This window comes from Nipponia nippon, unplaced genomic scaffold (assembly GCF_047370975.1).
Source record: "Nipponia nippon isolate SJK-2023a ecotype South Korea unplaced genomic scaffold, ASM4737097v1 scaffold_4, whole genome shotgun sequence".
In the NCBI taxonomy this organism is placed as follows: Eukaryota; Metazoa; Chordata; class Aves; order Pelecaniformes; family Threskiornithidae; genus Nipponia; species Nipponia nippon.
This window is the reverse complement of record NW_028262358.1, coordinates 112,463,752-112,478,880: the sequence shown is the minus strand read 5'-3', so window position 1 is coordinate 112,478,880 and position 15,129 is coordinate 112,463,752.

Genomic DNA, 15,129 nt, shown 5'->3' with positions numbered 1-15,129 from the left:
AGGAGGGGAAGAGTGCACCTTCTCTTCTCTGACATCTACCCTGCTCCTCCAGGTACACCAGCCTTCCTAAAATTCAGATTATAACTGCTCTTCTAATATGCTTTAATGCCTTCTTTCTAACTTTTCTTACAGAATACCTCCAATTTCCCAATTTCCTTTCCAGCTAATAAAATTTCCACCAGGACTTTTCTCTGTCTCCCCTCCTGACCCAGGCAGCCAGTCAAGGCCTGTTCATACCCACAGCTGAGTTTCTAGATGTTAACTTCCTTAACTCCAGGTGCAAGAAATAAGAAATTGAATACTATGTATTTTACACTACATCCCATGAGCTGGGGCAAAGTCAAAACAGAATTACCAAGAAGGCTGACAGGAAACACTAAGGAGTTGTAAATATAAAAATAGCTCTTTACGTACATTGTTTGGGCCTTTTTTTGGTTCAAATATTTCTTATTTTGACTAAATATAGTCAAAATATGTCATTGTTTATCATATAGCTCATTATTATCAAATATTTATCAATAGCTCATTATTTATCAAACTCCATTTTGTCTATTTATAAGTGTTTCTAATTGCAAATATATGTGGTGTCTCCTGAATGTTGACCAAGTTGTTAGAGTTGTGAAACTCACTCAAGGTCCAGACAATAAGGTAGTCTACCTGCTGCACATCAGTGCTAAACCCTATAGGCATCTTCATTAATAGGGTGGCTTTTACTTAGCTTAAAAATCCTTTTCACTTAGTATTTCCTTTTGGTTCCCATTACTCTCCACAAGGAGTGGATATATATTTAAATATATACAGAGATGTCTGTTATAGAAAGAACACAAAATGGGATGGGAGATCTCCTTGCTGAACATTTTCAGCAGTTTCTTTCTCTGTCCATTAAGTATGTGGTAGGCAGACTGGATCATCAAACACAACTCACCTTCAAGACAGGCACTTAGGAGTTTGGTAAGACTGCATGTGAGGTGAGGTGTCTGAATTACCTGGGCTGAATTCTACCCAAAGTCATGTCTGCTTTTTAGTGCAGTAGATTTTAATGTAAATAGGTTTCTATGACCTGTGGTACTTCCTTTTACTTCTTTCATCCTTGAAAATGTGTTTATTTGCTGTTGTTTTCATTTGCTGTGACAACCAAGAGTATTTTAACATGTATTTGAAATATTTCTCTTTAATGGTCTCAAACTCTGAAGCTAACAGTGCTGTTAAGTGCTGAAAATTCCTCTGTTTTATTAATGTTCTCTATAGTTAGATAATCCCTATGATCCTCCTGCCTAAAACTGCTCTGGAACAGATACGTGATGAATTTCAAACAATGAAAAGGCCAACACCTTAGCTAAGCTCCTGGTCTATCTCATGTTTAAAATTCATGAATTTGCTTTGCACATTTGCTAGCTTCCTGATTTAAGATTGGGGGAAAAAAAGAAGCAAGATTGAAAACTCCATATTCATATGTCATAAGACTCTAAGATAAATGAGAATGAAAAATAAAGCACAGAAGAATGTATTTTCTACTGATTTCTGTAATTTTGTAATTCAAATTCTAGGTGAAAAAATTAATTTATTTCTTTATGAAAATATGCACTGTTTAGAATACTTTCATCCAAATACGGTTAAGAAGGTACAATATTTAATTACACTTACCATTTAGATCACCATTAACCAAGCAATTAGAAGTGTTTGCTTTAACTAGATGCAAAGGAACTGTTGTTCATATCCTTAGTTTGTAATGATGATTGCTCTGTCTCACTGTCTCAATAAGTATCACTCCATACCAAATGGCTACATCTAATATGCCAAAATACCAAATGCAGTTCTAACACTTAAAAATTAAATTAAATTGAATTTCAAGATTGCTAAATGTGGGACTCCATTTCAGTTGCTGATAATTTTGCCAAACTTGAATCATTTGGGCTGAAATCATCCACAGGTGTTTGTAGCAGCCTGGTTTTGTTTCATTAGGAAAGGAAAGGGAATTTTTCTTTTTTTTTTTTTTTTTTTTTTAAACCAGAGTAGTTCACTCAGGAGAGCTGCTGCCCGTAAAGCACTCAAAGAAATGGCAGTGCTATCTTAATTTGCCTTCCTAGTGTCTAGGCTTTTTGATATAGTTACATAATTACATACTATTTTTTTCCACTGAGCATTGCTTCATTCAGGCTAAAGGAAGGATGCACCTCAGGGAATAGATCAGGACAGTGCAGTTACAAAAAGCCCTCGTTGTCATTGTCATAGGCCCTCCAGAGTAATTTGCTGCAGAAGACGTCAGGTGTACAGAGAGTGAGGCAGGAAGCTGTGAGATGGGGTGAGAAGGTCTCTGCAGGAAAGGAGCAAAATGATGCAGTAGGTTTGAAATATTCTGCTTCTCAGAGCTAAATAGCTAAAGCAGAATGTTGTATTAGCACAACTATGCTGCTTCTTGTATCCAAATCGTTCATTCCTGGCCCAGATATCTCTCACAGATCTGCAACGTACCATGTAGACACATGCAATTCTGTGATCCTTATTTTTTAACTGCCTGCGTTGAGGCTCTAGGGTCTGATTTGCAGAAATTGTGTACACTCACAGCTGCCACTGCTGTCTGTGGGATGCTGCTTTGAACATCTAATCTGCTGTGTAATTCTTAGTACTCCAGAAAATCAGGTTCTGTGTATCTCTGATTGAATGAGAAAATTAGCGGGCACTTTGGGTGTTTGTATCTGTGAGCCTCAGTTCTCAATCTGTAAAATGGTGATGATAATTTCATCAGATGGTTGTGGAAGTAAAGTCATTAGTCTAAGTAGAGCACTCAGATGCTACACTGATGAGTACCAGAAGAAAAGCCACAGGAAATGAATAACTCTGTATTGAGAGCAGGGTTTAAATAACGTGCAGTAAGTAATGCGTTGAACCACTCATTGAGCATAAGCAAGAAAACAGCTATTGAATAGTTGCTCATTAGGTGGACAGTTGTCGTTCCCTGCACTGACAGCAACAGTATAGAAAAAAATACTATGTGAACCTGTAATTAAAGACTGCATCAAATTCTGGATACAAAAAAGGCATCTCACTGTATTTGCTTTGAAAACTGTAGTATTGACATCTCCTCACTTCTGAGTGCTTCACTGTGTTCTTCCTCTTTCTGTTTCTTTTTCTATGTTAAAAACTTCAGCTACAATTACTGCTATGACTTTTTGGCTGAATTTTATTTCTCCATAAGCAGCTGGAAAATAAAATTTGAAATTACTTATGTAATGTTTACCTGGTCTCTGGACTGCTTTGTTTAACTTGAAAGAGTGCTATGAGCAAAATGGGGACAAAGTCTGTTTCTGATTCATCAAGTCCTATGCCCATTTTTTCATAATCTGTTTAACATGAGAGATGGGTTTCATTTCCTGTGATCCTAATTTTGCTCATGCAATCCAGTGTAGGCTTTCCATCCATCTCTTTCCTGAGAGTAAAACAGAATTTGAGGAAAAAGACTCTGTGACTGTCAATATACGGTATGGACATCTTAGTGAACATACCTATGCATACCAAATATAATTTTGTTTTTCACTCTAAAGTTTATTTAAGTGCTGTTGATATAACATTTGGGAACATAATCAACAAATCTCCATAGAAACATTTTCTTATAGTTACAACAGTTAGAGCCTACAGAACTGTTCTCACGGAAATGAGAGGTGAGACCATAAACTACCCTTTTGACAGTGACATGCCATTGCAAATATGGCACACCTCAGTCAATAGGAATGGAAGGGATGCACCTTACAAATCGCTGACAAGCACCTCTTCAAATACAGCAATGCTTTTTTCTAAGTTGTTGCCATTTTCTTTCATTCCATCACATGCGATAGAATAAAATGATACCTTTCACATTTATGTATTCCCAACAGACAGCTTATCTAAATTCAGCAAGGCATTAAACAATGTAAATAAGCAAAGCTTTTGCCTCAAACGTCCCAGAATTAGCAACAAATGTTCATGATCTCATGCAATTTCTTTCCAATTCTGAATAAACTGAAACATCTGTGATATCACCTATAAGTAGCCAGAATGGGATTAATTTTATTGAAGTTTAGAAACCTGCTGTGTATACATTGACATCTCTGACAATCAACTTCGTCTCCCTTCGTAGTCAATGAAAGCAATTTTAGAACCCAATCTATCTAGCATGTTAGGGATAGACAACACCCAGAAATGCCGATTTCTTGGTTCACTATGAGAAACTGAGGGAATCTAGACAACTAATTCAGACAGAAAAATGCACATTTGGTGATAATGTCCCAATTTGTTGTTAAATCAATAGCTATGAACATTCTAATATAATCTGTATATTAGACCCACCAGCAGATTAAACTGGTGATCTTCATGGGCAGTGGAATGCCCACGTCCAGACTGCTAAATTATTCAAACAGTCCCTAGCATGGGTAGGGCTGGGGCAACCTGGCATTTACCCAAGCAGTCTTTTGGTACAAAGTGGGAGTCAGCATGTGGCCTGGCCTAAGGGAGAGACAGCAAGTCCAACATTATTTAGTTTACAAGTATGGATGTGGTTTATATGTACTGTATTCCAGTAAGTGAAAGGCATCCATTCTACTCTTGAAAGGGACTTTATTAGCTGGAGCCAAATAGAAACGTGGCAATAACAAATGCACAGTACTAAATCTCTGGAGTTATAAACAAATTTTAGTATTGGTCTCTGTCTTCTAGTAGCAGTCATACTATCTTTCTCTTCTTAAATAGGATTTGAGTCTTTAAACGTATTTTTAATGAGATCTGCTCTTGCGAGTAAATGTTTATGGTTGGGCATACTAAGTAAATTTCTGTGAGGTCAGGATGTCATCTATTATATCAATAAGACTGATATATGGCTTCCTGTGTGGTAGATATTACTCAGATAGGTGCATGTCCTAGTTTCTCTTTCTTTTGTTTTTATGTGTGTGGTAATCTGAGATTAGCAGTAAATGCACCAGGAAAGTAAATCTCCCTCTAATGCGATTAGGTCTCAAGTAAGTGGAGATATATCCAGAGAATGTGTTTGGTACATTTCAACTACCAAAACAAAAAGAGATCAAGGTAAAGAAAATGAGTGTAGTGTGTGCTAGAATTTGTAATATTTCAGCTATTCAAACAGTAGTGTCCTAAATCTGATCTCAATATTAAGGATCCAGACAGTACTGATAATGGTGCCTCAGATATTTCAGACTCTGAAATATGCATACGAAATTTAGAATGGGCAGGTAATGGTAAAACCCAGTAACTATATAGACTTTCTTATATACAGCAATATGTACTGACATACCTGATTCACAGGAAAAGATGAAAAAGAAGGTAGAGGGTCAAATTAAGTGAGACAAAGACAGATCAGCCAGTCAAAGGCCAAATTTTTGAATGAAAGGGTAATAAGATAGGCAGGTAGAGACTGGATTAAGAAAAAAGTGATGATATTAGAGACAGCAGGGAAAGGTACTGTGATTCTGAGTTCTGCAGCTACAAAGATTAGAATGCAAAGGTGATAACACTAAGCAGTTTCCACTCAATGCTTTATATTCTTCTTCTCCAGCTGGGCCCTATTTTTTATCATCTATTTGCAGTTTCATATTCCTTTCCCTTTCTGTCTGTCAAATTCTGCCCCCCTCCCCCTTTTCTTTTAACCTCTTCAACGTGCATCTTCACTTCTTATCCTATCGTCCCCTTTCTTCTAGATCATTCTCCTTCTTTCATTTCTTGTAAACTGACTCTCTCAGTCTTCTGGTTGGTGCTTGTCCGTTTGGTGTATGTTATGAATATGACTCTGACTGAGGACAATTATGCTGAAAATAAAGGACAATTCATCAGGAATTTTTGGCCATTCATGTCTACAGTCATTGTTTCCAAAGGAACTTTTGGCCCATGCCTTCCTTTGTCATTGGCTTAGCCCTTATCACTGCTGATGTGGGCTTCTCCAAAGGAATTAGAATGGAATTGCTTCTGGAAGCCCGAGATGTGATGAAGACTGATCCAAACCCTTGCTCCAAGCAGGACCGAACTTTAAAGTTAGAACAGGTTGTTTTAAATGTCTCTAAGGATGGATGTTCTTCTGCCTTTCTGGGCAGCCTATTTCAGTGTTTGACCACTTCAGCCTGGCAAGGTTGAGAGCAGACTTTGCCAGTAAAGATCAAGGCACAGAAGACATTGGGTACCTGAGTCTCTTCCTTTTCTTTTGGATATAAATTATACAAGATTAGTATGATATGTAAGTAAGGTTTAATCTTTTAACTCATTATGAAACGAAGTCAGAAAAGTCCGGTTGCTTTGTTATTTCATTTGACCTCAAAATCTTAGTGATCACACAGGGCTAAATGTAAGTAATTTGGGAAGCTAATTCTAGCTAGTGTTCACCATTGCGTGTACTAGCTCATCACTTAGGAGAATTGGATTGTAACAGATTGTGAAACAGTTTACATTTTCTAAATTCATGCTGTGATAAGTTTCCCAGAAACTACCTTGCTCCCTGCAAAGATATGACAGAATTTGTACTCAATTTACACGTGGTAGAACTGACACATATTGAGGTTAGCATAATATAATTATCAGTGGTCTAAGCCTGTAACTAAGGGAGGAGATAAAATATGAGAAGTTGAAAGATTATTCAAAATTCTCTTTATTGAAATGTCTTAGGTCTTCAGAAAGGGGCAACATTTGATAAGGCAATATTATTTTCCTTTATTTTGTTTTGAATTTTAATTAAATTATGCAAAAAAAATGACTTCAGTTTTAAGATTTAGATCAGATATTATAAATGAAAATTTGAGCCCTGGAAAGTCACCGAAGATAAATGTGTCTAAGTTTTCATGTGGCATATGCAGTACATACTTCAGTATTTTTAGTACATTTTAAGTAGGGGTGCAAAGCATTTTGCCAACAGACTGCCAATACTTATAGCAAGCTAGGTCTTTCACCAAGAAAATATTCCAGAAATAAGCAGAGAGAGAAACATAAGTACTAATAAAAGTATTGTTCTACCTATTAGAGGCAGCATTTTCTTGCACTTAGAGCTTGTGATTGTGAGTTAATTGATCCATAATTTTGTTTCTGACATGAAAATTAACTCTGTGCAAGAAATTATGTAGTATGCTTCTCAATCTTAGATTAAAAAAAAACAAGAAAAAAAACTTCCAGAAAATGAAATGAGACAGAAATAAACAGGAAAATGGGCAAAATACCAATCAATTGGTAGAACTATCACGGGTAAAACAGCCAGATTAAATTCTACCTATTAGATACCTGCTGTACCTTATACTAAGTACTCATAAGTTGAGATCTATGAAAACAAAGGTCATTTCTGTAATTTTAACAACAAAAAGCTTTCACTTAACCTACATCTTAGAAGTACTGACTATATAAATCTTTCAAACTTAGAATGTTTGTGAAATATATTAAATCAATACCATTTATTCAGAAAAAAGCTTAAATGTACAATCTTACAAAGGTGAAACATGTTGATGTCACCATTATTCTGTGATAACTCAGCTCTTAATGCATTCAGCTGTGAACTGCCTACTGAATAGAAACAATGCCTCATAATAGCAAAATCCATTTTCAGATCAAGTGAAGAAAAGACAATTTACATGTCACCTCTACTCCACTGCCTGGCATTGTCATTAAAGAAACACTCTCAATCAATATTGCTCATTTGTGAAATAAGTATTTGAATACAGAAAAAGCATTAACATTTGTCAAACTCTACCCCTTTCAGTATATTTGGGGGTCTGACATTGTTCTCATGTATTCAAAAACCTTGTGAAAGCTTACTGATTAAAAGCATTGCTCTGCTTTCTCAAACTTTCAATTCCAAGTCATAGTAATACAAAGACCTTGGATACTACAGGAGCTTCATGGACTGAAACTAGTCACAGATTAATTGCAGATCCAACATATTTATTGAGTGACTCATACACAAAATTCACAACAGCTAGATTGTGCTGTGTAGCCATGATCTTGGTGCTATTTAGGTGAAGCCTAAAGGGAGTCTGAAGGCCTCTTGGACTCCTGGATGCAGTGCTGAAAGCCCATGGGGAGAACTGATTTGAAATATGTGCTATTTGCAAGGCTGGCAATTCAGAAGCTTAAAATATAATAAAACTGATATATGAGAGACTACTGTAAGTCCAGGGTTTTCATGGGGACAAAGCAGTCAGTCCTTCTAATTGTGACAGTGCAGATGGTGTAATTCTACTTTATGCTATTCTACCTGTTAAACCATACCAGCATGCATTTATGTGAGGCTAGGTCTGCAATTTAGCTCATATACTTAATTACAATTATCCATCATCATTATTTAGACAAGGAAGAGAAGTACTGTACACTATCTATAAATACATTGGAGAGGTTTTTTTTTTTGTTTATTTGTTTGTTTGGTTTTGTTTTGTGATGTGGTTTTGGTTTGTTGTTCATTTTTTTTCCCCAACCAGCTGACTACATACAGGGCTAAATTTGTAGCTATTCATTTTCTGGCTGCAAGACCAATACTTGTTGAATTAATGCTACTAAACTCTCTTAAGATCAATTGTACAGGACGGTTGCATTCAACCTGGATATTTGCTGGTAGTCAAACCAATTGGAAAATGTCCCTGACCCAAAATAAATTTCAAATTACTCTAAGGACTTGTTTGGGAGACTGGTAGATGGCCCAGGCCAAAAACCTATCAGGAAACATGTTAACATTTTAACAGTAGACAACTAAGTTACAGTGACCTGGAATTCACTAGCATAAACTCAACGCTGAAGGGTGGGAAAGGATGCAAAGGTACAACCTTCCCAATACAGATCTGTGACTTCAAATACATGTGTTAAAAGATGAAGCACATTAATAATATCTTTAGTAATGAAGAATAATCTTAGACCCACTTTCCCAGCCAACAAACCTTACCGAAGGTCAAGAGTGTCTAACATCTGAAAACACAAGTTGGGCAAATCAAATCTGTATGTTACAATAGGAGCATTTCCTAATACTAGGGATGTGGTGAGAAATTTTAGGTATTGCTTTTTCTTTTTTAAAGAAATTACATAGTTCAGCCAGAAATTATTGACATAAGACCTAGTAGCTGAAATTCTATGCCCTGTGTTATAAAGGAGGGTACAATAATCACAGCATTTCCTTCTTCTATTGCCAATTAAAACTTTTCTTAAAGGTACAAAAAATAAAGAATAATATAAAATATATTTCTAACTTTATTTAACTTAATTTTAATGGAATTCTGGCATTTCTTTTGAAAAAAAGCAATCCTGAAGACTCCTGGTTGAGCAGCTACAAAACCCATTAGGGGTAATATTAGGTAAAAACTATACAATAATCTGAGACATCTTTCTGAGGGAGTACTATACTCCTCTGCAACACTTAAGTATTTCAGAAGAAGTGGACAACATTACCCTTAGAAGTTCTTCCCTTTACTATGTTTCAACAAATGAGTCATGCCATGTGAGATATCTTCTATCAGAAGGGAACTCCAGCTATGGACCTCCTGTGTGTATCCAGCATAAACATCTAACTCATGTATTCTGTGTGCCAGTGGACTGTTTTATGCTGTTTGCAGAATGTCTCTTTCATCATGTACCTTTCAGAGAGCCTGGATGTCTGACTGTATTCATTGAACCACCCATGAGGCTAATTTTAGATATCATGAAATCTAAATTGGAAGCACCTAAGGGGCCTATTTGGGTCTTGTTTCTATTCTCTGAAATAAATATTTAAATCTTCCAAACACCTCTATAAGAATACAAAGAATTAGGAACAGAGCTTAATTCCAATACATAAATACTACCATAATTCTATCCCAAACATTATTTTCTCTCCTCTACAAGCCATTATAGTCTGAGTTTGAATCATGACTTTAATAGGGATATTTTGCAAAGCAGTTTATCATATTTACTCTGGAAGAAAATGTAAGCTAATATACAAATTTTAAAAAGCTCTAGTTTCCTCCTTATGTCACCTTCACTGAGGACTGCAAAGACTCAGCAGTTACCACATTTTTCACTTGTCAGCTCAGTTCTGGTTGTGTAATCTCCATCACTCTTTCCCTCACCGACCCCACAGACTGTCTTGTCTCCGTGGTAATCCCACACAAAGTCTTAGACTACTTTGTTACTGGAAGATGCTTTCACCCTCAGGATTAATTCATGCATGCCAGATCTGTTCCAGAGTAGTTTATGTGTGTATTGCTAAAGTTGGTTAGCTGGTATAGTGGATCACTGTGTATGGATCACTGTGTAGCATTTAGATTCATAGAATAGTTTAGGCTGGAAGTCACCTCTGGAGATCGTTTGGTCTTATCCCTTCTCAAAGTAGTGCCAACCTAGATTAGATTACACAGGGCCTTGCCCACTCAGCTTTCAATGGCACCCACGGGTGGAGAGTTCACAGACTCCCTGGGCAACTTGTTGCAGTGTTTGTCTACCCTTGTGGTGAAAAATCAATCCTAATGCATAATTGGAATTTCTCTTGTTGCACTTTTGACAGATGCCACTCATTCTTTCTCCTCTGAGAAGAGTCTGGCTCCATCTCTCCGTATCTTCCCATTAGGTAGCTTCCAACAGTTATAATATCTCCCCTTGGCTATCTCTTCTTAAGGCTGAACAAACCTACCTCTGTTATCTTCTTCTTGTACATTATATGCTCAAGTCCCCTGACAATCTTTGTGGCCCTACCCTGAACCCACTTCTATGTTTTTCTTTATTGTATTGGGATATAACTGGGCATAGTATCCAAATGCCATTCCACAAGTGTGAACAGAAGTGAAGAATCAACCTCAACCTGCTGGTTGCACATATGCTAACACAGTCCTGTATGCAGTTTGCCTTCTTTGCTGCAAGGCAACACTGTTGATTCCAGTCCATCTTCTTCAGGAAGACTCCGAGGTCCTTTCCTGCAAAGCTGAACCAGCTTTTTACCCTGTTACCAGCGGCCCCTACTGTTCCATGGGTTTATTTCATCACAGGTGCAGGACTCTGCATTTACCTTTGCTGAGCTTCATGAGGTTACTGACAGTCATTTTTGCAGTGTGTCAAGGTCTCTTAAGGGCAGTCCACCCACCAGTGTATTGATCACTTTCCACATCAGTTTTGTCCCCTCTGCAGACTGGGTCATTCATGAAGTTATTAAACAGTATTGGCCCAAGCACTGCCCTTAAGGAATGCCATTGGTAATCAGATGCAAGTTAGACTTTTTCCTGATGATCACAACACTTCGAGCCTTGTGATAAGCCAGTTTCCAGCCCACCTTGTAGCTCATCCATCCAGCTCTCTTCAGTTTAGCTACAAGGATACTATGGTCAAAAGTATGCTCATGGATGGTATGACTGTGTCAAAAGCATTGCTAAAGTCAAAGGAAACAACATCCACTGGACTTCCCCCACTGATGGAGAGAATCATCTTAACAAAGAAGGCCAAGGTCTCCTCTGGGCCATATGTTGTATTTCTTGGTGTGTGAGGAACAATTATTAGCTTATGTATTTTCTTCATTTCAAAATGTCTGAAATCCTGTGAAGGCTGTTTTTACAGTTTGAAACTAAGATCACCTGATACATGCTCCGGCGACGCACAGAGGTATACATGATCATTTGAAAGCACAAAAGTCATTGAAATAGTAAGAGAGGTAATCAAATTGCCAATTTGGAATGGCCCTGGGGTAAATTATCCTCTGAAACACACATAGGTTTCATCTCAGGAAGGACTAGTTGGTTCACTCCAGAAGAGAGTCTGAGAGTGAATAGACAATTAAGTGAATGGGTTTCTGAGAAGAAACCAGGGAACTAAGTTCTTTGACAGTGTAAATGTACTTTTAGCTTAAAAACTGAATTTCTTATCAGCGTTATCTGAGATTTTCTCTACCAGGATTACTGGCAGAGGATAGCGGAGGAGAAAGCACAAGGATGCCTAGCGCAGCTCTCTAAACTTTTCAACATGAAAAGACAGTCTAGAACATGTATTTTCAGGCATGTTGCATGTCACCTGGTGGGTACAGGGTGGTGTCAGAACCAAAGTTCCTTTCTTTACAGCTAAACAAGAAGGGTTTCAAACTTCTTTAAGCTGTAACATGGAAAAAGCTGGAAACCACTGATCTAGAGGAAGGCGAACTCAAAAGCATTAGAGTCTGACTTAAGGATTATACTGTTTGCATCAAGGGACTTTTTTAGTAGTGTGATTATTAATGGTTTGATCCAAAATAATTCTGCAAAAGGTATAAAGATGGACAAGAAGCATGAAATCTACAGAGTAGAGCAGGTGGAAAATCAAGTGTGAAATTGGCAATTTTTTGAGTTACATGGGGGGAGTCCAGGGCTTTATTGTTAGACATGGTGTGACTGGAACTGAGTTGCTGAGGTTATGCTATCTAAACAATGGCAATTTATCATGTTGGAGTAATAGGATCTTTAACCCAGATTTGAAAAATGTGCAAAATTATTATTTAATTGAACTGAGCTAGACAAGGCATGACCAACAAATGGCTTAGACCTGTGTAATGGGAATTTTACTAGGAATGGAGATAAAATGGAACGTCTTGTTTTCTAAGCAGCCCCTGGATTTCTCTCCTGCCATGTCTGCACAGAACAAAGGGGACAGGGCTGCAGAATGAGGAAAGGACAGTTAGGAAGACAGGTTTACTCCTGTTGCTCAAGTTTACTCTGTCATGTTGTGACAGTATTAACTTATAAGTAGCAAGACTGGATGATATCGTATCTGAATGGAGGGTGTCGAATTAAGAAGTGGTTGTTGTTAATATATATCACCACTGAACTGGGAGATATCTATCATTTGTGGTAAATTTATTATATTTACTGTGCCTTCAGATTTTATTTTGTGCAGATACATTTCCAGCTGATGAGAGACTACTACCTGAATTACTGGAAAAACACAAAAAGTATGGAATGAAAAAATTATCTTTAATTAATTACTGTTAAATAACATTATCTTTTTCAGATTTTTTTTGTCATTGCTGTTGTCGTGCTGTACAATAGGAAGATTACATTCAGAGAGATTGTGACTTTGGTTTGCTCATTTCAGAGGAATACACTGAACAACCTTAACTCTTTTCTTGTTTTGCCTATAAATCCAGAAGCTAATGTATCAGAACAACTCACATGACACCTTTACTAGTGGTATGAACCTGATTAATTTTAAAAGCAAACACATAGTTATAAGAAGCAACTACAGATCCTCAAGTCTACAATGTTTCTGACTCCAGTTGTGTCACAGTTGTAACCATACAATTGGTATAGACTAATTATCAAATAAAGAAAAGTAACAGCTGAAGTATAGAAGAAACAGCATTTTGTGTGGCACTGCAGTCTTTGTCTCCTAATTGTTCTTTTATTGAATGTGCAAAGTGCTTATTCACCTGGGGTGGAGTCGCAGGATTGCACCTTCTGTACTGTACTTTATATACTTAGTTTATAGGACCAAAGAACAGTTAACAACTAAACAATGACACCACATAGCAACAGCACCTGAAAATATAGTTGTGCACTTTTTAAGCAGAAGGATCATTACAGACTTCTGAAAGCATATCATGTCAGTGTGCGGCACCCATCATTCTCTCCCTTTAGCTTACGAGGTTATCAGTGAAGCTGTCAGTCACAACAGCACAGTTCATTTGCAGGAGCCAAAGCTACATCACCAAACTCCACAAATCTGGGAAACTGCCAGGGGAGAAAGGAAAATGACTGTGAGTCTAAATGCCACCAGGCTAAAGTAGGAGACCTTGATCCATGCTCATAGGTATCTCTGCCAGACTTCCTGTGTTCCCCAGAGAAAACAGTTTTTGCTCAGATTCCCTTCAATAAAAAATGGGGATAATAGCGTTGCTGAAGACAGGAGATTTTAGCAGATTATTAAATGCATCGATATTACAGTGATGGGGAATGTCACAGATAAAGTCTTTGATGGAGTTTTCTCTCCAGTATGAAAAGAAAAATAAATCAAATAAACCACACCTGTTTCCATCTCAGAAAAAAGTGCTTCCCCCAAGAGACTGCAGACTGAAGATAGCTATGCCCAGCACGTATACCTCAGAATTTTGTTACATCTTCAGATATCTCCATGATGAAATCCATTACAAAATCCATTTGAAAAGAGAAATGTAAGATATACATCATATGTGCTACTGCCTTGATAAGTGATTTCTAGTTGTACTGCACTTTTCAGGTTGATTTCAAGCACCAAGTTTCATATGAGAGGCTGATGATTAATAAAGACAGCTTCATAATTTAGTACTGCTATACTATTAGTTTCTGCTATTTAGTCCCATATCTATATCTAAAGAACTGAAAAAGCACGCTGAGGACTCAGATGTTATTTGAAGGCTGGAAATTTAGTTACATCATTAACTAAATTGTAAATGATAGTAAACTGTAAGAAAAAGGTGTTATAGCCATGCTTGAAAATGCTAGTTTTTCCTTTCTGTTAAGCTGTGACTGTTTTGGTCCTCACAATCTGTGACTGTTGACAACATAGGAATATGTTCTGCATCTACCCCTTTGACTGTGAAGCTTTATTTTCTGGTGGAAATCAATGGCTTTTGCTTCATAACACAGAAAGGAATCTCAGCAGCATTTGTGGTAGTTTAAGAATGTAATTTCTGTTAATGTTAAGGGGAACTGCATGTCTAATCTACCATGCACAGCCTTAAAAAGTTACTTCAGTACATCTTTTTTCCAGAATTGCCATTTTGTGATATTGCTTGTCACAGTGAGTTGATACGCAAGTTTACTCTTTTTTGTTACAAGCAAGAGCCATTGACATTTCTCTGCCTAATTCATGTCATCATTATAAATAGTTACTTTTATAACTATTACATGAACATACTATTTATATAAGAGAAGATTGGGAATCAAAGCCAATGTTTTCCTGTGAAGGATGCAAAACCAGAAGCACATTCTCTCTTAAACAGATGGGATCAAACGGTGTAGGTTAATGTGTATTTTCAGCAATGTCTGTCCTTATTCTACCCTGTGGAACCTGCTCTTAGCTGATTTCAACAGCATGAAGTGCATTTTGAAGGCACCTGGAAAATAAACAGAAAGCCTTATAGAAGCCAGATATTCCTTGTTTCAGGTTATCAGGGATCCACAAATTTGTATCTTTTCCACACAGAATTCTTCATGTTCCAAG